Source organism: Aphelocoma coerulescens, chromosome 4, assembly GCF_041296385.1.
Source record: "Aphelocoma coerulescens isolate FSJ_1873_10779 chromosome 4, UR_Acoe_1.0, whole genome shotgun sequence".
NCBI classification, from domain to species: Eukaryota; Metazoa; Chordata; class Aves; order Passeriformes; family Corvidae; genus Aphelocoma; species Aphelocoma coerulescens.
The window spans coordinates 29,388,097-29,393,239 of record NC_091017.1 but is presented as its reverse complement, the minus strand read 5'-3'; the positions used below and the strand labels follow the sequence as shown (position 1 = coordinate 29,393,239).

The 5,143-nt window shown below is 38.6% G+C and overlaps 1 long non-coding RNA gene across 1 annotated transcript; it reads left to right on the top strand.

Moving 5' to 3' along the window:
- Window positions 1-1,476: 1,476 nt before the first annotated feature.
- Window positions 1,477-4,353, top strand: LOC138109000 (uncharacterized). Its single transcript, XR_011150195.1, has 4 exons — window positions 1,477-1,521; window positions 2,407-2,456; window positions 3,644-3,713; window positions 4,218-4,353. It is a non-coding gene; the product is annotated as an uncharacterized lncRNA (long non-coding RNA).
- The last annotated feature ends 790 nt before the right edge of the window (window positions 4,354-5,143 follow it).

Genomic DNA, 5,143 nt, shown 5'->3' with positions numbered 1-5,143 from the left:
AAATGGCCGTAGAAAACTGACTATATAGGCTGCCACAAGAAACTGTAGTCTGTGACAGAAGAGAGTAGTTTCTCCACTGCCCTGCAGGTGATGTTTCTATGGTCTAATCTAGGCATTATTACTGCACAAGGTGGAAAAATGGAACATCTTTGGTATTCATTTCTTCCTTTCTTTTTACATTATTTTATATTTCTGCAAACCTTGTTAATTATATTTTCTTTTATTCTAGACCATCAGTTGAGCCCTGGAGATGCTTCTACTGTCAGAGACCTACATCAGGGAAATGTTTTCCCCTTTGATTTTGTAAGGCAGAAAATGACGAGGTAGGCAGTGGTTTATGTGAGGACAACACTGCTGAAGGCAGCAGATGGAGGCAAAAATGCAATAAAAATCCCGTTATGTTGTACTTTAGTCTCCATTCCAGGGGCATCCCTGACTATTTGCTGCAGGTGACTTCTGAATGCTTTGTGGAAAAAAATTGCAGCTTGTCCCAGTGGCCAAAGACAAATGGAAGGCTGGAACAGAAGCATTTTTCTTGGCTAAGGACAAAGGATGGCCTCTGAATTGGCTTGAGGTGCCTGCTATCTACACATGCCTCTCAGAAGTACATACAGAGAATTTGCTGAAAGCTGGGTTAGTAAAAAGCTCATGTCACTGCTGCCTTCCTTCCTATGACTTGACTGTGGAAGGACAAGCTGGCTGCTCCACATGTGGAAGGATTTCAGGGGCACTGGCTGTTACTGGGAACACTGCTGGAACACACAGTCTCAAACATGAAAATTGGGAAAGTACAGGCTAATCTGTGCAATACTTGTATTTAGAAGATGTTATATTTGACAAAACATATATTTGAAAATGCCTTGAAATGCCTTCATAGACTTTAGATTTTACCCAGGTACTGCAGGTGAAAGAAAAGAGCATTGGAGAGATTCAAATATACTTTTTTCATTATTATTTTGGTCAGAACATCTAAAGAGCAAAGGAAACAGAAGTTTCTCAGACTAGCCAGAGGAAGAAGAGTTGTCATCATTCTCATTTTGCCAAATAGCTCACAGGGTAAGGAATGCTTTGAAGATGCTGTCTCCTGCAAATGTGATGTAACCAGCAAGCTGAAGTAGGCTGACCAGATTACAAACATGTCTGAGAAGCTGTCAGGGTTTCTGAAGTGTAGCAGTGGTGTGATACCTCCCAGCAGATAATACTGGAGAGAGTACCACCCTGCACTGACATCCTTAAACCCTTCTGCTCAATCTTCTCCCTCTCTTGGGAACTCCAGGGACATCTAGGCTTTGGTTGGGAAGATGAGGGGGGAAAGGGCAAAATATCCTAGTCTGAGCACAGAAAAAATGTCTAAAATGTTTACAAGACAGCAACCAGGTGTCTTTGCAGGTGAGGCCGGATAGGTTTCAGCTGGGGAGAGGAGTTCCCATCTTCTTTCAGAACTTTGAGCTGCAGCAGGGCAGGGCAGTGTGCTGTGGAAGGTTGAGCTGTGAGGAGAGGTTTCACCGTGTGCCAGGAGAGGTCTGTTGGTTTCTACTATTGCCTTAGTTTACTTCCCCTGGGATTCCCGTGGGGTGGTGGAAAGGTGGCTGTTTCTCTTTGTGCCATTGAATGGAATTAAGCAGCTGTCCTTAAGGCTTGCTCAGCAGGACAGCACAAAGAGGGGCTGAAGTCAGGCCTGAACCTGGATTTTGCTATGTATTTCTGTGGTCCAGGTTTTGTCCTCTTACATCTGTGTAAATTATTTGGGACTTTTCAGTGTTTGGATATGACACAGAGGGGAAGTTAGCCAGACATTACACTTTATTTCCTTTCTCACCCCATTTTTGACATTTTTAAAGTGATTGATTGGAAGGAGTATAAAGAAGATGCATTAATATTTAACTATGCTGCAACAAATAATTGATGTTTTTAAAGTTTTCTTTTGTTCACACTGGTCTGGAGCTCTCTAGCCTAGTTTATTTTTGATTATAGAAATTCATTTCAGTTAAATCATTCTATTATCAGCAGGATCTGCCCACATTTGGTTAGACTAAATAGCTCTAGAAACCACAGTGTTTTTTCCAATTGCTTTGAATCAAAGTTGCATTAACAAAAAAAACTTTTGCTGAGATTGGCCTGGATCTTATTAATGAAGAAAAGTTGTGTTAAGTGGTATTTAATGTGTATCTGTGATGCTGTGCTAGTCACACTTTTATCTTAGTTTTGAGAAAAGCCTACTGATTTTCTAGTTTTCCCACTTACAGTTTTGTTCATGCTCATGACTTGTTGGGTTCTATCTGTCCTTTCTTTCTTGCCACAATGGTCAGCAGTGTCCTTTAGTTCCTTTGGTGCTTTACAAAGTCTTCTGGCAGGTAAAGCTTACAGGTCAGGAATGAGAAAAATCTGTCTTATTTTTTCAAACAGCTGCATTTATATTGTTGATACATCTGCTTTTACTGAGTGCTTTCATACTGGTACGTAAGACATGTTACGTTCATTTTATGAATCCTTCATGGGTCTTGTCTGATCTTGTAATTGTATATGCCATCAAACATTGAGGGGGTCTTGAGGAGAAGAGGGAAGTTGCAGGGTTATAAAATTGGGGTGGTCTTTAGGTTTTTTGATGCTGTTATACTGTTTTGTGAATTACTCCAACAGTAGAAAGGGAGGTACAAGCTGATATCAAGGTTGTTTTCTGTACAGCCTTTCAAGACAGAATTTCTAAAATACCTCAGAGCCAGTGAGAAGGACCTCTCTGTGACACTAAAAAGGGTTTTAAATCTATGCATAACACTACAGTCCTGCACACCATGCTGACATGGGAAAGGGTGATAAAAGCATTCTTTAGATTTACAAGGCTATTCTTCAGTGCTGGGTCATGTTCTGAATCCCTTTGCTCCTGCCAGTAGTTGCATTCAAGTATTGTGAAGGATCTACAGGACTGCCTCTTATCTCTTAAAAACAGCAGCCTGGTGTCGTAAGTCAGAGCATCCCCATGGTTGTGTATTTATCAGTGTATTGTCTTCTAAATAGTTTTTGTCATTCTTGGAAAATAAGTGTATTTTCTATGGTCTGATCTTCAAAAATGTTACCTCTTTTATTTGTATAACTGATTAGTTCCTGTATGAGAATGTATTAATATATTAGTTGTTCTGTAAGTTCCTAACTTGCATCCCATGTGTTTCTCCTGTTGGTGGTCCTAATTTTGAGAATGCAGAAAGTTTTTTACTGCTTCATGGGACTGCAGATCATATCCTGTATCTACTGAAACTATTCCTCCTCCTTGTTTTGTACGGTGGTTCCTACTTTAATTGGCTGAAGTACTAAATTAATAGACTGTAACAATTTTTAAAATTTTTTCCAGGTGAGACATAAATGACATTTAATCTCTTTGAGACTGCATTTGTATTGTATTAGTGTATCAATAGATTGAATTCAGGATTTTTTCATTCAAAAATTATTTATAAAGTACTTCAAGTTGTCTTATTTTTATGGACTTCTGCTTCAGCATAAATAATGTTTGACATAGTGCTGAACATCTGAGTTGATGGTCTGAGAGAGGGACATATTAGATGGAAAGTTTCTGAAATAACTTGCTTTGAAACATACTGTATATTGCTAAGAACAGTCCTCTTATCTCTGGATATTCCTTTTAATGTAGGTTTCAGGTTGGGAAAAGGAATAAGAATCATCATGCACTGTGCTTCATGCTGAAATGTCATGTTCTGCAGGTACTGGCTCTGTCTTAGGCTAACAGTGTATGGTGACCCTTTACCCTGGAGTTAAATTCTGCCCTCTTGCAAAACAGTCCTATATCATTCTGGCAAATGTATTACTGCATAAAAGTACATAAAGTGCAATTTTCTATGTGGTAATCTTAGCATTTCTAAGAGACGATCAATTTAGATGTAGGAAGCAGAAATCCCTGTGTTCAAGGAAATTAACTGCCATATGGGAATGTTTCTTGTGCCTCCCATCATGGAAAGGATGTGTTGTGGGTTTTTTGGGAACTGATTGAAACAGCAGTTTTTCTCAAGTGAGCTGGACCTGATTCTAAGTGGACAGCTGTTAGGAGAACACACATGGCACCTGCAGGGCATTGCTCTTCAGTTTTCTCCTTTGTTAAAAAGATCAAAATGGCTATTCCTTAGTTTTATGTAAATATGCCTCAGTTTTCTCGTTTGCACGAAGTTCATGTTAGTTTCAGAACCTTTATCCATGTTGCTGCACATTAGGACTATGAATCCACCTGTTTCCTGCACGCACTTTCCCACATGAAGCATCTGGAACCAGATTTGGATTTGTTACATGGAAATTCCAGGGAGGATGAAGAAGTCAGACTTGGATAAAAGGGAGCCATTAACTGGGAAAAGTGGAACTGAAAAATTCTAGCCAAAATATTTTTTTGGAAAAAAAGAATCCTTGTTGTAGGGGAAAAAAAAGTCCTAGTGATGAGATATATACTGTGGAATAGTTCCTCCTGATTAAATCCTGTAATTGAGATTTTTCTTTATTTAAATAACACTTTTAAAAAATATGTTTGGAAGAAATCTTGTGTGACTGGGGATATGTTGACCTGAGTTCCAGCCTTGCTCTGAAATTTTATGTTTAGAAATAAATAACAATAACAGCTGAATTATCACTTAATTTGTAGATTTTTAGGAGTTCCAGATTGGTCTGATTGGTCCAGTTGTTCAGTGTTGCTTGCCATCATTCTCACAGTGAATATGCAGTTATTTATATGTGTAACAACTTTGCACACCTAATTCATGAGAGTTCACTAATTGTACATGTTCAGTGGTTAAAACTGCCTAATTTATGCCACAGTTAATTCACTGTGTTAATTTTCAGAACATTAACCCCAGTGCTTGATTTAGGAGCACTCCTTTAATATCTCCTTTAATGTTATTGGTAAAGGTGACCATAACTCCTGGTATAGACTATTAATAACACTCTGATGTAGTCTCTACAAAGGACTTTTGTTTTGACTGTCAGACCTGGCTTTTCTGAAGAACTCTGCACCTCACATGTATTAATTTTCTCGATGCTGAAGTGAGAAATTGTTCCTGCATTTTAACAAGGACCCTTTTTCCATAAAAAAAAAAAATAGAAGTTTCCTGCAGTTAAACATCAGTATTATGATCTTTCTGACGATTTGGTT